Source organism: Manis pentadactyla, chromosome 1 (genome assembly GCF_030020395.1).
Source record: "Manis pentadactyla isolate mManPen7 chromosome 1, mManPen7.hap1, whole genome shotgun sequence".
Taxonomy (NCBI): Eukaryota; Metazoa; Chordata; class Mammalia; order Pholidota; family Manidae; genus Manis; species Manis pentadactyla.
In genome coordinates, this window is record NC_080019.1 from 19202825 (window position 1) to 19226159 (window position 23335).

Below are 23335 nucleotides of genomic sequence, written 5' to 3' on the forward strand. Positions count from 1 at the left end.
TCTGTAAAGGGGTGAAGTGGGGAAATTATAATTTTTTCATTTAAACTAGAAATCTCTGAGGTAGGAAAAAGCAATATGGATAACAGAAAACAGTGTAGGTCACCCATCTAAATTCCTTAGTACTGAGTGCAGTGAATCAAGATGGAATTAGGGGATGGCTATTAGGACTTAGGAGATCTAGAATTGGGTATGTTCAGTTAAATCAGCAAGTCAGTTGGCCACGGAAGTCAGGGACTCAGAATTTTGAAGCACGATGAGATCTTGAAAATTACTTAATTCAAACTTTAATCTTGTAAATCTAGAAACTGCATTGAAGAGATGGTTCTAAAACTCCATATTCTTGACACTTAGGCCAGGGTTCTCCTACTACTTTATGATATTCTATAATACATCAGTTGTAATCAGTTATTAAATATATATAACACATTATAACACGTACTCTCCAAAAGTAGTAGATTAGAACAAAAAGTACCTCAAGCTTCCCAAGGGCCAGATTGGAAATGCCTTCAACATGCAAATACGCATTACAAATACCAAAATGAGGCTATTCCAAGGGAATTCTAGAGCACGTTTTAGCATCATCAAAAAGTGCACAGAAAATATGCCAGAAGACAAAATCTTAATCTTTAAATAAAATATAGGTTCCCCCACAGCAGAAATATAATGTAGAATTTCATTTATTTTTGCTCAAAAAAAAAACAAACCTAGGGAATTTGGAGATTATGTGTAAACACAAGTACAGCTATTCTCATAATTCTCAGTTCCCCACCAGAAAAGGAGGACTCCTTGGGATTGAGTGAAGTGAGTTAAGGACAAATAAAAGGAAGTACTACTTTACTCAGAAAATAATAAACATATGGAGCTCATTATCACAAAAGTGATACAGGCAAGGAATATAAATGGATTCATAAAGGTTTTGACCAAATTTATGAATGTCAGAGTCATAAATGGCTACTGATAGTACACCTAACCTTTAAGGTTAATGTCAGGGAGGTAAACTATGTCCTTTCCTGGCAAATCCCTCGAGGCCTCTGCTGAAAACACAGTATTGGGTTGGATGGCACATTTGGACTTGAGCGGCAGACCAGTTCCTAAGTTCCTTTTAACTAATGGGTGTCTGGGCCAAATGAACATTCATCTCTTCAATGGAAACACAAATGGAAGCTTAATGAAATGCTGCTGTTGGATTTTACTATTTATGCAATCAGAGTTAATAAGAGGAATGATTTCAGCTTTTGGAGGCAGAAGAAAGCCAAGGTTTAGATCGAGTTCATACCACTGAACTGGCACTAGTGCAAGTTACTTACTAGTTCATCTCACATGTGAAATGGGGAGAATCATATTGTGTTACAGGCGTTTTGAGAAAACTATGTAAGAAAACACTTTGTACACTGAAAAACAAAAAAAAAATGTATATAAGTGTGTAGTGAGAACCAGTTTTAAGCAAATCTCAGTCATTTGTGGAGAGGGTTTGTAAGATACATGAAGACAGAGAAATATTGGTTTATTTTTCTGAAGAGGATTTGTAAGAATATTCAAGAAGGACTCAAGACCCAAGTCAAATGCCAACTCCCCAAAGCAGAGTTTCTTTCTAAGTTTCCAGAAAACTCTAGTCATGTCTCAAAGTATTTGTATTATCTGATCACTCACCTTCCTCATTTAACCATGAGCTCCTCTAAGACAAAGACCTTGTCTTATTCATCTCTATATCCCTAATATTCATCAAAGTTCCTGGTATAGGGTTGGCACTCAGTACATGTTGAATAAATTACTTAATTTTCTGGCTGATCTTATTGTCTCCATTCACAAAAACAGGATAAAAAATGATCCAACTACAAAATGCAAAAAGTTGATAGTGGCTAAGGTACAAAATCAAAACTGATCTCAGCTTTCCGAATTTCTAGACTCTAGTCTCTAACTCCCTTAATTTGGAAATAATAGGATCTTGGTTCTATTTACATGAAAAATAAAATGCAAGCCATGGGGTAGTAAAATATTTACTAAGTGCATATACTTGAAATCTTAAAAGCACACAGCTAAAAATGCAACTTGTACTCTTTTTTAAAACAAGATGAATACAATATAATTATTGGCATAACATCAAATTTTAGGTAAGTACAAGATTGCAGAGAGTCTGATCACCATCATGATCATCTTCAAAGAGAAAACCTCCAGCCTTGTTATCTGGAGAATTCAACAAAGGGATCAAAATGAATGTGAAAATACAGACCTTATATTCAGTCCATGACATGAACCACCCGTTACAGATATTTAGATCTTTTCACATATCTGGGAAATTTTCTCCTCTCACTCATAGTTAGAAGTATACATAGGAAATAAAATAAGTACACATGCCAATAATATATAAAAAGAGTTATATACTAAAACCAAGAGTGATTTATCCCAGATATGCAAGGTTGCCTCAACATTCAAAACTTAATGTAATCCATCACATTATCAGGCTAAAAATGAAAAGAATCATATGTCATATAAATAAATGCAGAAAAAGCATTTAACAAAACCCAACACACACTCATAATAAAAACTCTCAGTAAACTAAGAATAGAGGGGAACTTTCTCAACTTTTTAAAGAACAAGAAGAGGAAAAAAGAAAAGAAAAGGTACAAATTAGGAAGGAACAAATAAAACTGTTTTTGTTCACAGATAATCATCTATGTAGAAAATATGAAAGAATGAACAACAGAAAAGACTCTGGGACCTAATACACAGTCCTTGCAAGGCTATAGGATACAAGTCAATATACAAAAGTCAATTGCTTCCCTGTATACCAACAATAAGCAAGTAGAATTTGAAAAAAATTTTTAAATACCATTTTCATTAGCCCAAAAAGAATAAATATTTAGGTGTAAAACTAACAAAATATGAATAAGATCTATATGAAGAAAATTACAAAACTCTGATGAATAAAATGAAGTGACTATAAACAGATACTCCATGCTCATTGAGAGAAAGACTCAATAAACAGAAATGAACTATTAAGCCATGAAAAGACATGGAGGAACAGTAAATGCCAATCTGAAAGGGCTACATATTGTAGGATTCCAACATTCTGGAATAAGCAAAACTATGGAAACAGTAGAAAGATCAGTGGTTGCCAGGGATTGGGGCTGAGGAAGGGTGAAGAGGCAGACATAGAGGATTTTTAGAGCAGTGAAAATACCTGTATGATACTATAATGATGGATTTTGTTTACATTTGTCCAAACCCAAAGTATGCACAATACCAAGAGTGAACTGTAATGTAAACTGTGTACTTTGGGTGATTATGATGTAGGTTCATCGATTATAACAAGTTTATCACTCTGGGGGGGGATATTTATAGTAGGAGAGGTTATGCATGTGTGGGCAGGGGGGATACGGGAAATCCTTCTATGTTCCTTTCAATTTTGCTGTGATCCTAAATCTACTCCAAAACTGAAGACATGAATAAAAATAAATAAGCAATCATGTATACAGATGGGTCAATAGGCCACTGGACACCAGCATTTTCTTCAGTGTTCCCAGGGGCTATCCCAGCCCTACCCTACCACTGCCTTTGTGAGGGCGACCTCAGGTCAACTGTCATCGGCACAGCACAATCCATTTAGGAGCAGCAACTCTGGTTGCAAAGCTGACCCTCTGCTCCTCTGAATTCTGAAATGTTATCCACTAATATAACAGTCTTTCTTGTCAAAGGACCTATAATGAATGTTTATTTCACATCTACTCTTCCTTAGATTATCTATAGCCAGATGACTGATTATGCTGCCTTCAGATTTCAGTCTTTTTTATTCTCCATTGTTAAATTCACATCGGTAGTTATAATCTTGGTTTATTCTGACCAAGTATACATATATATCTCTTCCACCTCTCTGCATCATAAATGCATCCTACACTAACCTTATTTTCATTATTTCCTGCTGTCAGTGTCCTATTGGAATAGGCGACATCTCTCTATTTTGTCATGGTGAAAAGTTTATTCTGCAGATTTTCAGTTTCTTAGGTCTTCCATGAATGGTTGTGCTTATCTGATGTGTGCTTCTAGGCATCTCCAGGGCTCTGCATTTTAACTTCGTACTTCTAAAAGCATCTGTACAAGGATAGTATTAATGTTATTGCAACAGACAAGCAGAGCCTCATTTCTCTCTGCTTTGACTGAAAATGCCTGTTCGTAGTGAAAATGTGCAGACATTGGCATTTTTGTGTGAGGTCTGAATGTGTGTGGGTCCAGCCATTGGTGGCAGGAAGAAATAAGACACAACTGCCAGATGATTTGGTTTAAAAAAAATACCAGTCAAATTGACTGGGGATCCACAACCATTAAAATTATGTTCCCAAAGGACCCACTATTCTGAAGCTGGAAAAAACTCCTGAATTCCCTCTCAGTTCTGAGATGGTATTACTTGGAAAAGTGAATGACTTAAAGATCACATATCTCCTCAAATAGCTACTTACTCAGACAGGTTGGAGGTTTTAAATTCTGGATACAATTGGTGATCATATTTAAATATTTTGAAGACCTGATTAGAATTCATGGTAGGATGGTAGAAAGTAATAGAAAGACAACTGGATTTGGAGGTAAGTTCCAGTCTCTACTTCTAACTGGTTATCTTTAATGTGTCCCCAAACCTCAGTTTACTCCTCTGTATAGTGCAGCTAAAAAAATCCACTCTGACTAGGTCATGGTCATAGGGCTGGCTGTTTAAAGATCTTGAGATAAAAATGCAGGGGAATGAATGATCTCTATAAACCATCTAGTGCTACAGAATCTAAGTTATTGCTGTAATACTACTAAAACAAAAGCTCCTGGAAAAAGAACAAACTAAAAGGAACCTATTAATGGCCCTGGTGGAATCTGCAGAGTGGGTTTCCTTAGATCATTCAGGTTACAACTTTCAGTTTGTTGGTTTGCTTGTTAGCATAATTCTCTTTATTTTCTCATTTTCATCCCCAAACAGCTCAACTCTGAGCAGAGTTTACAATAATAAATAATGTCTAGATAATGTTAAATAGTAAAAACAAAGCAAAACAGAATGAACAAAACAGCAGTAGACTTATAGACACTGAGAAGTGACTAGGGATTACCAAGGGGGAGGGGTTGGGGCTCGTGGGTGGGGAGGGGAGGGGGATGAAGGGGCACAATAATTCACAGTCACCATATAAGTTGGTCACAGAGATGGTAGCACAGATTAGAGTACAGTCAATGATTCTGTTAACATCCTCCTATGTTGGTAGATAGTAAAGGCAGTAGAGGGGGTGAGGATTTAATAACATGGGTAACTGCTGAACCACTGTGTTATATATTCGAAACCAATATAAGACTGTATGTGTATCAATGATACATCAGAAAAAATTAAAATCTGGTGAAAACCAATGGTAACTGTAATGAACTTTCACTATGCACACTGGCAAGAAAATTTCAGAAGAAAATAGTTTATTGCCATCTCATTCGTTCACATGAAAGTGATGGTCACGCTGAGACAATACAGATTCTTCACTTGACACTTCAGTGTTTCCGCAAGGGTCTGAGAGGCCCTGAGCCTGCCTAATGAGGACGCCACCTTCCCGCCAGCCTCCTTCCACTTAACAGCGGGATCTGCAGACTCTAAGCTCCTGGAGGACAGGGACCTCTGCTCTTTACCTGGCTTCTGGGTGCCTCGGACCAGCTCAGCTTCCCAAGCACAGTAGGAGTGGGTGGACACCTGTGTGAGTGAGTGAGGCCAGCACGCCTCTGCTGCTCAGGGGCTCACATATTAAGGCACTGCTGGTGTATTATTGAAAAAACAATAAACAGAGGGTGTCAAGCCCACCACCGATCAAGGATCGATATCCTCAAATTCCTGTGCCCCTAAATGTGATGACTTTTTCTAAGGTATAATCAAAGAACAAATAAAATGGAGTGTCACTGGCTGTTGTCCAGCTGAAGTTTCTCTGGCAGCTTCTTGATCACGGACTATGAACAACAGTGTTCAGGGACATTTTAAAAGCAGAGACAGTGCAAGTACCTCACAGACATCTAAGTATTACTACACATAGAACTACAATATTTCCAAATCTTTATTTCTAGGCTATTATTCCATATCAAAAAGCAGAAGTTCATGTTTTAAAAGAACACTGCTGTAATCATGAAGTGGAACTACAAGTCTATGATCTTTACCTGTGTTCGTGATTAGGTAATAATTATTACAGATGTGTAATTACTGATGACAACTTTGAAAATAGGCATGACATTGAGTAGCCATGAACACGAAACTGTGAGGTTATAATGTAAAGTAAATTAGGCTCTGAGCATGTAAGAACTTCAATTAAACACATACAATAAAAGATACTATTCCAGACCTATATTTCTTCAGTCGATCTTTCACCAGTAATGTTATACAGTCTACTTTAATGCTACAAAACCTGGGAATAATTGAAGAAAAATGTGTGTTATTGAAATCACAATAATTGAGGTCAAAATCCATAGGTTCCATTCCAACTTCCATGACTTTCTAGTCCTGGCACTTAGGACATGTCACTGTGTCTCTTAGGTTCAGCCAGGTGGTCAATATATACTGAACCCCCTGGGTTGTTGTGGGGCTGAAACATGCTGATGACAGACAGTAAATTTTTATAAACTCTGAGTTCTCATTCTGTTTTTAAAACATTACTTGCAAAGAATGGATTAAATTAGAAAATGGTTGTGTTATTTGGGTTATTTTGGTATTTTTGATGGCTGAGCTTTTCACTGGTATTTTATTTCAATGACTATTATTGAAAAACATATTATTCACAACCCCAAACTATAAGATCTTTATAATAAAATTACCCCCCACAAGGAGATGGCTTTCCCTTTAGGTGTAGGTTGTCACTAAATTTTCTTAGGCACTTTCCCAAGTACCTTCAGACACGCTTTCCTTAGTTTTGAGTATGGGCTGTGACACTGGCAGTAAAAAAGCATAATTTTGAATATGGCCATGGAGGGGTGGGTTGCCTCCATGCCCGTGTATTTAGAGGCTGAGAGGCTAAGGAGCGTGGGCAAAGGCAGGCAGGCAATTGCAAAGCCACAGTGTCTGGAGCAACCAGCCAACTAATGTGAAATTCTTTTCATCTTTCCTCCACCCTTCCGTGAAAACCAAGAGGATTTCTAAGAGGCACAGAGATTCTCAGTCCTTGCAATGAGGCTGCTGTTTTCTAGTCTGAGCTCATGAGAGGAAGGGCAATTACATGTTAAACATACATACACACAAGATGACAGGGAAGGAGGTGAACCGATAGCCCAAAATACATATGCAGACCCTTCCTTGGAAGCTTGCATCTCCCTATCTTGTCCAAAGTTAATGGAGACCAGGGAACTCCCATTCCAGAATTGTCACCCCCTTTAATCCTTAATCACCAAATAAAAATGGGCGGCCTGCATTCGGGAGCAGCTCCAGCCAGCAGATCTCCAGGAAACAAGGCTCCCGACAGACTTTCCCTTGATCTTAAAGCTGAACTTGAAACATTTATATGCACAGAGCACCTGGCCAGGAGATGTGAAGCGGCCTTTTTTTCACCTGGCTCTATTCCTTTCTTTAATAATAAATTCTCAGTTTTCTTTTTTCCCCTTCCTGGAAACTGATTCCATTCTAAATAATACTTTTTTGTTGTTTCTTAATAGTTTAAGAAAAGCAAAACAAACTTGAAAAAAATCCCCATTAATACCCATCAGGTTCCCTGCCCGCTGACTGGAATCATCTTCACTTCAGGAAAGATGAAGCTCAAGTCAGTGTCGGTTAATTCCACTCAGGTTGAGAACTCCTTTTGTTTGAATTCCAAGGGCTCAGGTTAACCTACTAGGCCATTTGGTTTCCACAGGCTACACGAATCTTCCACCTTCACACACCACGTTGCGGGAAGAACTGATGAGCTGGACAGCCTGTTCCGGCTGCACCTGCTTTAACACCAAGGCATCTGAATTAAGGTCAGATGTTTAGCAGACGAGGAAGCAGGTCCTAAAATGGTCAGGCCATGTGAGTCACATCCTCAATAAGGATACAAGGAATTTAATATTGAAAACATGACAGTCGGCTATATACCCTTTTTCCCAAATATGGTCAAACTTAGGACAGAAATCTTACAGGTTATTTTCAAATAAATATGTCTAAAAAAAGGGAGTCCTAGTTCGTAAGTATCTTCTCTCTTTCTCTCTTTCCTTCAGACTTCATCCTATAAAATATATTTGAGGAGACTTACCAAAAGACACAAAAGAGATACAATAAATAGTTGAAACTGGAGCAAAGGAGAAAATAGGTTAAAAAGTAAATGTCGAAGGAAATATTCTGAAATAAATCAATGCAAACAATTTGCTCCTGGGGTGGCTGCTAGAATGGAAGGTAGGAATTTGGCTCGATGTGTGCCGCGACCCTCGTTCAGTGCCCGTTCAGTGCCCGTTCATCTCCACGCCCCCAGCCTCCACCTTCTCGCCCAGGATCCTCCACACCTGAGTGATGCCTCTAAATGCAAATCAGATTGGGTCTTATTCCTGCTCACAGCACATTGACGGCTTCCTGCTGTATTTAGGATAAAGTCAGAATTCCTCCCCGTGGCTGACCGGGCCTTCACCACCTGGCCCCTCACTGCTCTGAGCCCCGGGAGTGTTGGCCCGCTGCCACTCTGCCCTGGGCCACACCCAACCTCAATCAGCAGTTCCCTTCCCTGCACAGCTTTCCCAGAAAGGCTCTTCTGCCTCTCCACTGGGTGAACTTACACTGAAACTCCCCAGTTCGGGTTCATGCCCAGGTCAGATGCTCCTGAAACATGCTCCCACCTGTCCTCCTTCCTTATAGCAGCTGTCACACTGCACTATTTCCTTAATCGCTTGCTTTTGCTGTCTTACAACACACTACTTGAAAATAGGAACTGGGTCTACGTAGCTCTGAATTTTATTCCCAGCATCTAGCACGGGGCCTGACATATTTTTATTGTTCAACTATATGTTATTCTTTGTTACATGAATAATTAATAACAGGCACCTATTAAGCAGTTACCATGGGCCACAAAAGATACCCAATGTTTTACCTCTATTATCTTTGTGAAAAACATCTGTTCTTCACAGTAAAGCCATGAGGTAGGTTGTTCCCATATTCATGTTACAAATGAGAAGTCAAGGTTTCCAGCAGCCAAGTGTGGGTGCTAAGCTACCAGCCCAAGCCTTTCTGAGTCCCCTCTAACCACTACCATATACTGCCTTTCTAATGACAAAGGGTGCTTCCTAATAGCCAAAGCAAAAAAGGAACAATGTTCAGTTACGAGATGCCCAACATCTTAAAAAAATGGGCACCAGCTGCTGGGCAGAAACACAGCTTTTCCTGGATTCTGAAACTTAAAAAATTTCTTCCTCTGGGCCATGTCAAAAGCATTCCCCAGGGGCCTGATTTTATGGATGACGGCCTGAGAACCTCTGCAGTGAGTAGAATAGCAGATTTTACAGGGTCTCTTCCTAGAACGTACTTCAGTACGAGCCAGTGGTGCCACAGAAAAGAGTAATTCACCAAAGTTTGTTCTCTGCCAGGCAAAATACACAGTTCTCAGCCTTGAACGAAGGGGGGTCATTTAATTTACCAACATCAAACCCAGCAAATACCCATGTTGTCCCTTCAAGATCATTTTCCCCTTGAGAAAAGTGAGGAAGGAAAGAGTTGGTGGGAAAGACAGGCAAGGCCTAGTGACCCACCGTGACCCGGATGAGTAACGCTGGGCGTGCACGGGATCTGCCTGCCAGTGCGGTCTCGCTGAGGGGTCTCTGAGAAGGCAGTTATCTGGGTCCAGCTTCCTCCTCTGTAACCTGGAGATTCCAGGGTCCCGAGGATCCCTTCTGCTCCAAAGTTCTCTAGATTGTCGATGGCTGCTCTCCTCAGGGGGTGCCATTTTCCGTGGTTTTGTATAGAAGTTAAAACCCTGCTCCCTGTCTAAAAGTTCGGATGTGTTTGGGTCTTTCTTGGTCATGAAAACTGAGAAAGATCATGAAGACTGAAAAGAAAAGCAATTCTGGCTGCCCTCCACCCTGTCTGCTGCCACAGAGGTGAAAAGCCCTTAGCCGTGGAAAATAATACCCACCCCCACTTCCCAGGGCGCGCACACGCGCGCACACACACACACACACACACACACACACACACACACACACACACACACACCTTTCATGATGGATGCAACTGTCTCAGGGTCTAGTACCACTTGCACAGTTGCTTGGAGAGTTTTCCTGACACGACTACGCCTTTACCAATTATTGCTTATCTCAGCCTATGCTCTTCTGTCTTGGAAGTATTTCTCCTTAAAACCTGATTATGGTTATTTTACTTTGCCTTGCCCACAGTGCTGTGAGTGGATATCTTAGATCTAGTGACTGTAGTCATCTGTCTAAAGGAGAGCAAGTTCTCTTTAATCATGATAGTGTAATATCTCAACAAAATCAATAATATATGTAAGTCTTTTCCTTTTAAAGCCATGCTCCTATGCATCTGTTTTTAGACTATTTACAACCACTTGTTTGCTTTTAGGGGATTTTGTAAGTCAATGAGTCTGATTCTACCAATTAGGAGAGAATAAAGCTGCTTACTTATAGGACATTTAATTTTATTCTTTCTACTAGTCCATCACAGAATTTAGAATTCCACAATAGCAGACTTACACTGTATGTCTATGTATGGTTTTCAGTGCTTTATCCTGAGTTGCTTTTAATTCAACATTTACTAGTTATTTGGTATCATCTTATTTTCAGTTAAGGGCTCTATAAATAAGGGAAATCAAGAAAAGCTCCAAATGACTCAGAAGAGAAAATTGAATTAGTTGAGAAATAAGTCCAAACTTAAGAAGCAAAATGACAAACACATAAAACAAAAAGTGTTTGGTATATTTATCTTGGCAAAGAAAAGAGATGTTCTATATTTTTCCAGCAAGGAAAAAAGTAATGACCTTAAATTTGTGAAGGGGAATTTAGGTTAGACTTCTAAAGAGAACAGTTGCACAATGTGAGAGTCAGAACGTGTACTGTTGATGGAAGAATTAAGGACTAGAGTAAATCCTCCTCCTAGAGACAGGAGGAGGCAGACAATCAAAACAGAGTTGCACCTCCAAGAAGAAGCGGGGGAATTCAGTTATTGATTTCTGAAGATCAATTCCTTCCAGCCCTGAGGACTGGCAATTTACCTACCAGTTAGTCAACAGCCTTTCCTTAGGAGAGGGTGACCCAGTGTGTTAAAAGAAGCAGCACAGCTCTCATGGTCTCTGCTCATCAGGATGAACAGACCTCAAGAATCTTTGGTACCGTAGGAATTCCAGGCACTCTCCCTCAAGTGGCACAGCCCATGTTCCATTAGAGGCAGGTAAGAAGAGGCACTACGGCTTTCTGAGCAAACAGGTTTAAAAAAAAAAATTGCCCACGTTCATCCCAAACTTTACTTTTCAATAGCTTGTCAAAATGAGGGACAGGGGAGGCACACAACAAAATGCAAACACCAAACCTAGTTCTTTCGGAAAAACAACTCAGCGGTCCAATCACGCTGCTCATTAAACAAGCCGTTTTAATACTCACTGTCAGCCCAGTCTCCTAGGTGCCAGGATTTCTTTTTGAAAAGAGAAGGTTCTCAGTGGGCCAGCTTTGCAGAAGGGTAAACATTGGAATCCCAGACAGGGTTTACCTGTGGTTAAGATAGGCATCTTCTAAATTTAAAGGCCTTCTTCCTCCCCAACCCTAACTTTTTTTTTTTTTGGTTTAAAATATTTTTGAATTTTATTTTAACTTTTTAGTTTGCACAGGCACAAGGTGCTGTGAAACAGACTTCAAGTATCTTTTAAAAAATTAAAACAGGATTGATTGGTAGTGTCAGTGATTCCTGCTAATCAAAATCACTGACAATTTTTCAGGAGGGAAGAGGTACGGTTTAACTCTCTCACTAGAGAGCGTTGCTTCATTTTTCTGTTTTGATCTAAACCTGAATGTTTTCCTGCAGATAATTCTCTTGCATTTTTTTAAAGGACAGAAACATGGAATACAATTCTCAGAAAATAAATGTTTATTTGGACACACAGGCTGTGAACCTGGCCCTAGACAAGTGAGCGGAGCTCCAGGTCCCTCTGCTGGCCCAGCTCAGTGGGAGCTTCTCCTGTCAGGGAGGGTTCAGAGACCTCCGCCTCTAAATTAAGACTTCCAAAATAGAATGTTCTGTTTACTCTGTTCCTACTGCCAAAGACCATCACCGGAATGCAGGGAGTGGTACCTGGGGATGCCACTTATGACAAGAAAAACAAGCAGCTGCCCAAATGAGGATTCCTCCGAGTTTTGTTTCTGATTCTGAAGCCAATGCACATTTCAATTCATGCTCCATTTGCTGACTGCATTCTTTGCAATTGTCTTTAAAAAATCAGAAATGGCTTTTATGAATGAAAATACTTATAGGAATCTTGTCTTTATGCTCAAGGATTTCTTAAAGAACCTTCGAGAACAGAAGAAGACAGGAATTTAAGAAAACAGTACATTTCCTAGAATCTTGCCTTTTAGCAACAAAAAGGCATAGAAGTAGAGTTTTGTGAGCAGATTTGGTTAGTTTAAACTGGAGAGTCATGTTATGGCATTCATGTTAAGAATATTCTGGTGTTCTTTTTCTATGAAAACAAAATTGTTCCATAATGTTCAGAAGGTATCTGTAGTTCAATTTTAAACACATTTAAGAAAGCACTATTCTTTAAAAATTATCACTATGCTGGCCTTGATATAATCCCATGAATTAACACCAGAAAAGATTGGTGTTATTTTCTAATGCTAATTGCCACATTTTTAACTACAAAAAAACAGCAGATAATATTGGATAAAGAAAAATACTCATGAGATCAGTTGATGCAAATAGATCAAGGCCATTAACAGTTGAAGAGTATTAGCTGGCGTAAAATGATCATTTTAAACCAAAAAGGCAAATAGGGATTCGGTGCAAAAAATGACAGTTAGAGATAGAGACACACAGAGAAAGGGACAGACTGGCTGACAAGAGAAGAGAAGAGATAAACTGAGAAATGACAAAGAAAACCAGCACTTCATAAAGCTGATGGGGACCTCAGATTTTTCAAAAGTGATAATTAAGAATTTTTAAAGATATGCATCCTAATATTTAATAGAGTAACAACAGATGAACATCATTTGGAAAATCTGAAATCATTGCTGTAGAAATTCACTACTCCTCAGACTGAGAATCTTCCATCATGAGACACACACAGGACAGATGACCTGTTACCCAGCCCATCTTTCTCATCACATCAACTCTGGCCTGCACACAAGTCTGCTGACCTTTGTTTCAGACACACAGGGTAAATAAATATTTCAGTTAGTAGGAGCTTTACTATTTTTACAGTGATTTCAACTTTTTCATAATTGAGATGCTTGAGTATTTTACGTTAAGATTTTTTCTCCAAAAAATGCATATATGGCAATGTGAAGTTGAATTAAAACTCATTTTATTTTGAGGACTCTATTGCTAGGTCCACCTCCAAATTTACTGATAATCAGAAGCATTTGGACGTGCTTTTAAAAATCCAGACACCCTTGCTCCACTTCAGATCTACTAAATCAGAATCTCTGAGGAAATGACCCTGGAATCTTTTCTTTATTTATTTAATATTTATGCCTCTGGGTTTGGTAACCACTGCTCCAGGATGTTGTAAAATCAAGAGAGATGTTAAATGCTTTGAATTTTAAAAAAAATCATCCAACATCTGGGAAATTCCCTAAAGCCACAAAGACCAGAGGAAGCGAGGCCACACTGAGGTCCACAGGCACCTGGCACAAATGTTTGCTCTCCAAGGACACACAGAAACAGAATGTTGTTTAGTACACTTTCTAGGTAAGTAAATCGCAAATTAATTTAATATGCTCTACCTTAATTCCTAGTATATAGAGCAATGCATTTAAAATTACTAGTCTTTGCTGTTTCGTTTTTGTACTTGTCAGAAAAAAATCCGTGGTGTTTGCTGTGGTCAAAGCCAGAACATAAAAGAACAATGTTGCCATCTAGTGGTCTGTATTAGACATTAAAGAATCAGAACGTCTCTGGGAAGTGCCACATTGAAGGAAATGAATAAACCTTAGAGAAAGAAGTTAAACAAATGTCAATAGAGAAAACGCCAATTATCGAAAGAATTTCTCTAAAGTAAGATTACTACCACCAGGCCCTCTGAACTCATGTCAGCTTCTAGTCCTAGAATCACCAGTGGTCAGTTGATAGCCAAGTTGTGTTTCATTTGGCCTTTTAGAAGTAACACTGGAAATTGCTTGTTTGTGTTATTTGTGTAGGTTCAAAGGTGAATTTTAATGCCAAGAGTCTCTCATGCCTTCCTCCACAGCCATGGTAGACCCACTGGTTTCCTCCAACCACTCAAATTACCTGAAACTTTAAAAGGCAGCCCTAGAAAAGGATGATTCTACAGAAGACCAGACTTCTGATATGTTAGGGAGGTCACGCACTGCTTCCCAAAGTATTTCCTCTAGAAGCCTTCCTGGGCTGGTCCCCCCTGTGCACTGAGTCGTGTGGAGGAGCAGGTCTCCCAAATCATTTGGATGAGGGAGATTTTCACGTCTTCATGTGAAGTACACTTCACTGAGCAGTTACGTGAGAGGCAAGGGTGCTTACTAGGTGTGTGTCAGATACTCTTCTTTGCTCTTTAGATGAATTAACTCATTTGATCCTCAAAACAACTTAGGAGCTGGGTACTTTTATTATCCCCATTATACAGAGGGAATTAAGACATAGAATTAAGGGTTAAGTGACTTGTCCAGGGCTATGCAGCCAGCAACAGTAGGAAAATAACTAGATGTCAGATCAGAAAGGAAGGAGAAGGCAACATTCAAAGAAAAGGCATATTATTTACAATTTTACTTTCTTTAACTTTAATATTTGGTTTGGTCCATGATCTTAATTAGGTCATGGTACTTCTTAAGTTTAATGTTACTTGAACTTAATTCTTTGATTTCTGAGAGTTATAAGACTGGTTTGGGGACAAACACTGTATATGCCTTTGAAGGGTGTAAGGTACCACACTGACCTTCAAACAGCTGGAAAGTTGTCTGGCTTGCACATTGAAATAGGGTCCCCTATCCCTAGGAGAGTTCCCTAATGAGCTTCTCAGAGGGAGACAGGATCGCTTCTGAGAGTGACCTGCTCCTTGTTCATTTAATGGGACACACAGCCATCTTCACCTGAATAAAGGGCATTTTCACTCAAGATCTCCTTCTTCTGGTTGACTTGGGCATCTGCCTTTGTCATCCAATCCCTTGATGATGACAAGGTGCCTAACCAGTGGGGAGAGAACAGGGCTCCTCTTCCAATACATGCACACACAGGAAGACCTGTCCTGAGAAAACAGGCAAGGGTAGCCCAGAGAAGGTGGGAGACAGCACCGGGTTGCTAGCAGCCTTCTGAGTTATGCTGCACACTGTGAGGCCTTAGATAGCAGAGGTCACCGAGTACTTATGTGATAGGGGAGGGTGTTTACTAGGTGTGTGTCAGAATACGCTCCTTTGCTCTTCAGATGAATTAACTCATTTGATTCTCAAAACAACATAGGAGCTAGGTACTTTTATTATCCCCATTTTACAGACCAGGGAATAAAGGCATAGCAGGGTTAAGTGACTTGTCCAGGGCTATGCAGCCAGCAACAGTAAGAATGTCACTTGACTCCAGGCTGTGCAGTCTGTCTCCAGAATCCATGCTTCTAACTGCTGTACAGACTTCATTACTCCATGAAACTTCAGCCCTTTCCAAAGATTTAAAATTCAATAAGATACCAGTAAAACTATATAAAACAGAATAAATTTTCTTGGATTAATTTAAAGGCTTTAGGGGATCTGGAGTCCACTGGCTCCTCATCAAGAATGCTCGTCCTCATAACACAGTGCGGCACTGAATGGACCAGAAAAGAGATCACGCTGTGCCTGGACCAGGATTCAGGCAGCAGATGAGGTAGGTGATCAAAAATCATTCTATTCCGAACATTAGAAGAAACATTTAAAAATTCCTTTCTTGTATTGACTTCACTTCCTTTTTGTCACTCTTGAAATTATGACATTGGAGCAGAAGGAAAAAGAGGGTTTTTTTGCCTTTTGGTTGTCTGGCCACCAAATATAAAGATACATACAAATAAATGTTGGATCTATAAATGCTTATGGAGCACCTACTATGTGCCGGGCATTTGCTTGATACTGTTGGGGATGGGAAGGAAAATGACAAGTCACAGCAACCAAGCTGCTCAATAGTGAGATTAAAAGAAAAGCAAAAAATAATTGTGATAGTACAATGATGTAAGTGATTCTATTGAGAGGCACAGAGACATGGGTCTTCTGGATCCTAATTCTCTGTAGACCAGATCTTGACCACAGTGGATAAACAGCATTTTCAGAACACATAATTCACTGACTCCCAAAGAGCCCACTAGATCATAGTTTAAAATTTACCAAGCAACCACAAAACTGTACAGAGGCACAAAGGATACAACCAGAGAACATAATTAGGTGGAGAAAGCAGGACTGAGATGACGCAGCCATGATCAACTCACACGCTCATGGGCTCTGATGTCATTCCAGTAACAGAAGAGGTTTATGTCATATGCAGAAGATGGTTGAAGTTTCTCCTGACTTCATTCCGACCTACAGTACCTTACAAAAATTGTCTGAAGTGCCCCTTAGTTTTTCACCCACTCATGAAGAAATTACTCCGTTTCCCTTCTCCAGAGCTGCTGTTAAAGATCCCTAAGCACCCCAGCCCCTCTCTCCACCTACTCCCTGTCCCAACTTTGATGGTCTTCTGTCAGTTTGTAACTTGCCTCTTGGGTCCCACAAACATTATTCAGGTTAGGTTAGTTTAAAGGAGTCCGGAGATTTCACAGAGTGCACTTTGCTAGGCTTAAAATAAAGACAAAAGCTATGGTGCAGTGAGAGAGAAAAGAGGCAAGCAATAGGGAGTCAGCAACCTCAAGGCAAATCTCTCTAGGATTCTTATTTGCTTAAAAGTTGCTTTGTCTCTATATTAAAGCCACTAAGATTTATGCTGTACATCTTGGCTTTCCAAGACCTCCAGGCAGAATACCCCTGGTCATGTTAACCAAGTCAGGCTAAGTGGTTACACCAGGTGAAAACTTAACAATCTGTCCCTGGGTTTTGCCAGGGCAGTTCTGGACTGAAAACTGTGCCGTAAGTCATTAGTGGGGTGATTATCCCATTAATCTTTAGTTGTCCAAGAATCAAAGCCAATATCCAGCCATCCTTGGAAATAAGCATTGAGCTGCCCCCGTGCAGCTATAAAGTAACTAACAGGGGCTTTGGCTGCAAAGCAAAAGAAACTGATTCTATTTAACTGAAGCAAAGGGGGATTTACATGGAGGAATCTCACATGGGAGGCAAGAGACCTGCGTTTGAGAAGAGGCATTTAACCAACAGTTCCCAGACAAGAAGGCAGGAATGACAAGGTGCTCCCTACTGGAATTCCAACCAGTTTGTCAATCCCTTCATTCCCCTTTCCATAATTCAAATTTATGGGGAAGGTGAGATTTCAGTAGCTAAACTTGCACCTGCCTCCAGTCTAGGGAAGGGTGAGACTCCTGATAATAGCTGTACTAAACTGGCTAAGAGATCATTTTTGAAAAGAATACTGACCTTTAGCAGAAAGGCAAAATGCGTCAAAACCCAGCCAATGTTCATTAGAGCCTATAACTTACCTTTGTAAGAAGTTTCAAGCAATTTAAGTAAAATACTTTCTGTCTAAGACAATAGACTAAATCCATTCCCTTATGAAAATGATCTTCTTTTCTATGGTCCTCTTTCTACATTATCCCCTCTGTCTTCCAGCAGCAACACAGATCGACTGTCATTTTAGAAAAATGTATATTCTAGCTGATAAGAAAAGGGAAACAAAAAATAGTTGGTGATTTAAAAATAGATTTTCCTATTATTAAACTTATATATGCCCATTATAGAAAATTTTGAAAGTGAAGAAAATTTTAAGGAAAATAACTTGTAATCACACCATGTAGAGGTGGATTCCTATAAACATTTTGTTATATTTCTTTCTAGGTTTTATGTTACAATTATTGTGTTGTCTATGCACTTGTATAGTGATATAAGCATTAGTCTACACTTACATTGTCACATAATTTGGAGTCTACTCACTTTTTTGGTTTTTTTTCCTTTGTTTTACAATTAACACTTTCCAATCATTATATTTTATTTAAATTTTTTTGTTTTTCCCCAATGTACGTGCATATATAGGTTTTAAGAAATTTTTGGTTTTGCTGGTTTCTAAAGAACCATGTACAATAACTGTAGCTAAGAAAAATGAAGAGAACAATCAACTCCGTGACCTAAAGTAACCCTGGAAGAGGGCGCCCATGAGCGGAAGCGACTGGCAATCAGCCCTGCAGCTTGCTAGGAAGAGGCAAAGAGGCCATGAGCCAGGGGAAATGAAATGATGCAGCAAGCTGGGGGGAAAAAAATTGCCTGGAGTTAAAGAACTGCCCAGTTCCTTCTGAGAAAAAAAAACACTATTAATAACAGAGCTCTAGGTTCTGGCATCAACTGAACTTGTATCTTAGTCCTTCTGCAACTCTGGCTTCAGTCTCCCACCCCACCCAGAACTGCTGTATTTTCTGGTATCTCCATACTCGTCTCCAACCCACTCAGACTGTATTTATAAAAGTAGCAGCCCAGCTGGGGCCCCTGTGACGCACAGACTGGCAGAGGCATTTCCTGAGGTGGGAACTGGTGAGGGGGCTTCGTGGCCATGACCACACTCACAGTGAGCCCCACCTCTCCCCACGGCTCCCTCACCCATGCAGAAGTGGACCACACACATGAAGACGGCAGAACATGGGCAGTTGATCGATTGACTGACTGGTTGATTTTTCTGGCCACAGAGAAATGTTAAGAGTGGGAATATTTGTTACTTTCCTTAATTTTTTAACTCCTTTACTTCTTAGTGCTGCTGGCCCCTGACCCATTAACCCTAGAGACAGAGAAATCACAAGAACCTTTTCTTGAAAAGCTTCATGAGATGAAATTATGAAATTGGTGAGGGAATGCTTTTGAAAACTGTCCCATATAAGTATCAAATAATCAAATATGACTGGATCATATCAAAAGGGGGAGGGATGTTTTAAGTTTTTTACAAGATTCAAGATCAACTTGCCTATAAGTTGTATTTAAGAATGGACGCTATATTTTCCTACAAAAATGTGATAGTTTCTTAATTTTCCAGGGGAAATTACTAAACAACTTTTGTTGCTAAGAAGGTAAATACTGAGCCCAAACATGAATTAGGGTTAATATTGTAAATCAAGCAACTCTGATATGTAAGTGAAAGCCATTCCCTCCAAAACAGCATGATAAACATGTGATGGCGAAGGGAGGGGCGGAAGATGGCGGCGTGAGTAGAGCAGCGGAAATCTCCTCCCAAAACAACATATATCTATGAAAATATAACAAAGACAACCCTTCCCAGAATAAAGACCAGAGGACACAGGACAATATCTAGACCACATCCGCACCAGAGAGAACCCAGCGCCTCACGAAGGGGGTAAGATACAAGCCCCGGCCCCGCGGGAGCCGAGCGCCCCTCCCCCCAGCTCCCGGTGGGAGAAGAATAGGCAGAGCGGGAGGGAGACGGAGCCCAGGACTGCCGAACACCCAGCCCCAGCCATCCGGGCAAGAGTGCAGGGCGCTCGATACTAGGAAAACAGGGCAGCAAGAACAGTGAGCAGGAACTGGAGGCTGGGAGACAGAGGGCATAAGAAAAGCGCGCGACCATTTTTTTTTTTTGCTTTTTTGCTGTTTTGTTTTGGCGAGCGCTTTTTGGAAGTCTTAAAGGGATAGGGACCCCAATACTAGGGAAACAGGGCAGCAAGAACAGTGAGCAGGCACTGGAGGCTGGGCGACAGAGGACATAAGAAAAGTGCGCGACCATTTTTTTTTTGCTTTTTTGCTGTTTTGTTTTGGCGAGCGCTTTTTGGAAGTCTTAAAGGGATAGGGACCCCAATACTAGGGAAACAGGGCAGCAAGAACAGTGAGCGGGCACTGGAGGCTGGGCGACAGAGGACATAAGAAAAGCGCGCGACCATTTTTTTTTTTTGCTTTTTTGCTGTTTTGTTTTGGCGAGCGCTTTTTGGAAGTCTTAAAGGGATAGGGACCCCAATACTAGGGAAACAGGGCAGAAAGACCGGTGAGCAGAGGCCTGAGGCTGGCACCGGAGAATAAAGAAAAACGAACGACCACCCCCTTTTTTTTTTTTTTTTTTATTAAAAACTTTTTTTTTTTTTTTTAATTAAAAAAATTTTTTTTCTTATTTATTTATTTTTTTTTTGTGGTCGTTGTTTTGTTTTGGCGGGTGCTTTTTGGAAGTCTTAAGGGGCAGGGCGGGTCACTTAATCCAGAGGTAGGGAATCCGGGATCTCTGGGCACCCTAACCCCTGGGCTGCAGGGAGCAGGCAGGCCCCTTACGGAGATAAATAGCCTCCCAGCAGCTCCTGCTCCAACGCGACTCCACCATTTTGGAGTAGCTGCCCGAGCCAGGCCACGCCCACAGCAACAGCGGAGATTAACTCCATAGCAGCCGGGCAGGAAGCAGAAACCCTGTCTGCACGCAGCTGCGCAGCACAAGCCACTAGAGGTCGCTGTTCTCCCAGGAGAGGAGGGACACAAACCAACAAGAAAGGAAGTCCTTCCAGCCGTCACTCGTCCCAGTTCTGCAGACTATTCCTATCACCATGAAAAGGCAAAGCTACAGGCAGACAAAGATCACAGAGACAACACCAGAGAAGGAGACAGACCTAACCAGTCTTCCTGAAAAAGAATTCAAAATAAGAATCATAAACATGCTGACAGAGATGCAGAGAAATACGCAAGAGAAATGGGATGAAGTCCGGAAGGAGATCACAGATGCCAGAAAGGAGATCGCAGAAATGAAACAAACTCTGGAAGGGTTTATAAGCAGAATGGATAGAATGCAAGAGGCCATTGATGGAATTGAAATCAGAGAACAGGAACGCATAGAAGCTGACATAGAGAGAGACAAAAGGATCTCCAGGAATGAAACAATATTAAGAGAACTGTGTGACCAATCCAAAAGGAACAATATCCATATTATAGGGGTCCCAGAAGAAGAAGAGAGAGGAAAAGAGATGGAAAGTATCTTAGAAGAAATAATTGCTGAAAACTTCCCCACACTGGGGGAGGAAGTAATCGAACAGACCACGGAAATACACAGAACCCCCAACAGAAAGGATCCAAGGAGGACAACACCAAGACACATAATAATTAAAATGGCAAAGATCAAGGACAAGGAAAGAGTGTTAAAGGCAGCTAGAGAGAAAAAGGTCACCTATAAAGGGAAACCCATCAGGCTAACGTCAGATTTCTCAACAGAAACCCTACAGGCCAGAAGAGAATGGCATGATATATTTAATACAATGAAACAGAAGGGCCTTGAACCAAGGATACTGTATCCAGCACGACTATCATTCAAATATGACGGTGGGATTAAACAATTCCCAGACAAACAAAAGCTGAGGGAATTTGCTTTCCACAAACCACCACTACAGAACATCTTACAGGGACTGCTCTAGATGGGAGCACTCCTAGAAAGAGCACAGCACAAAACACCCAACATATGAAGAATCGAGGAGGAGGAACAAGAAGGGAGAGAAGAAAAGAATCTCCAGACAGTGTATATAACAGCTCAATAAGCGAGCTAAGTTAGGCAATAAGATACTAAAGAGGCTAACCTTGAACCTTTGGTAACCACGAATTTAAAGGCTGCAATGGCAATAAGTACATATCTTTCAATAGTCACCCTAAATGTTAATGGGTTGAATGCACCAATCAAAAGACACAGAGTAACAGAATGGATAAAAAAGCAAGACCCATCTATATGCTGCTTACAAGAAACTCACCTCAAACCCAAAGACATGTACAGACTAAAAGTCAAGGGATGGAAAAACATATTTCAAGCAAACAACAGTGAGAAGAAAGCAGGGGTTGCAGTACTAATATCAGACAAAATAGACTTCAAAACAAAGAAAGTAACAAGAGATAAAGAAGGACACTACATAATGATAAAGGGCTCAGTCAAACAAGAGGATATAACCATTCTAAATATATATGCATCCAACACAGGAGCACCAGCATATGTGAAACAAATACTAACAGAACTAAAGGGGGATATAGACTGCAATGCATTCATTCTGGGAGACTTCAACACACCACTCACCCCAAAGGATAGATCCACTGGGCAGAAAATAAGTAAGGACACGGAAGCACTGAACAACACAGTAGAGCAGATGGACCTAATAGACATCTATAGAACTCTACATCCAAAAGCAGCGGGATATACATTCTTCTCAAGTGCACATGGAACATTCTCCAGAATAGACCACATACTAGGCCACAAAAAGAGCCTCAGAAAATTCCAAAAGATTGAAATCCTACCAACCAACTTTTCAGACCACAAAGGCATAAAACTAGAAATAAACTGTACAAAGAAAGCAAAGAGGCTCACAAACACATGGAGGCTTAACAACACGCTCCTAAATAATCAATGGATCAATGACCAAATCAAAATGGAGATCCAGCAATATATGGAAACAAATGACAACAACAACACTAAGCCCCAACTTCTGTGGGACGCAGCAAAAGCAGTCTTAAGAGGAAAGTATATAGCAATCCAAGCATATTTAAAAAAGGAAGAGCAATCCCAAATGAATGGTCTAATGTCACAATTATCGAAATTGGAAAAAGAAGAACAGAAGAGGCCTAAGGTCAGCAGAAGGAGGGACATAATAAAGATCAGAGAAGAAATAAATAAAATTGAGAAGAATAAAACAATAGCAAAAATCAATGAAACCAAGAGCTGGTTCTTTGAGAAAATAAACAAAATAGATAAGCCTCTAGCCAGACTTATTAAGAAGAAAAGAGAGTCAACACAAATCAACAGTATCAGAAACGAGAAAGGAAAAATCACGACGAACCCCACGGAAATGCAAAGAATTATTAGAGAATACTATGAAAACCTATATACTAACAAGCTGGGAAACCTAGGAGAAATGGACAACTTCCTAGAAAAATATAACCTTCCAAGATTGACCCAGGAAGAAACAGAAAATCTAAACAGACCAATTACCAGCAATGAAATTGAAGCGGTAATCAAAAAACTACCAAAGAACAAAACTCCCGGGCCAGATGGATTTACCTCGGAATTTTATCAGACATACAGGGAAGACATAATACCCATTCTCCTTAGAGTTTTCCAAAAAATAGAGGAGGAGGGGATACTCCCAAACTCATTCTA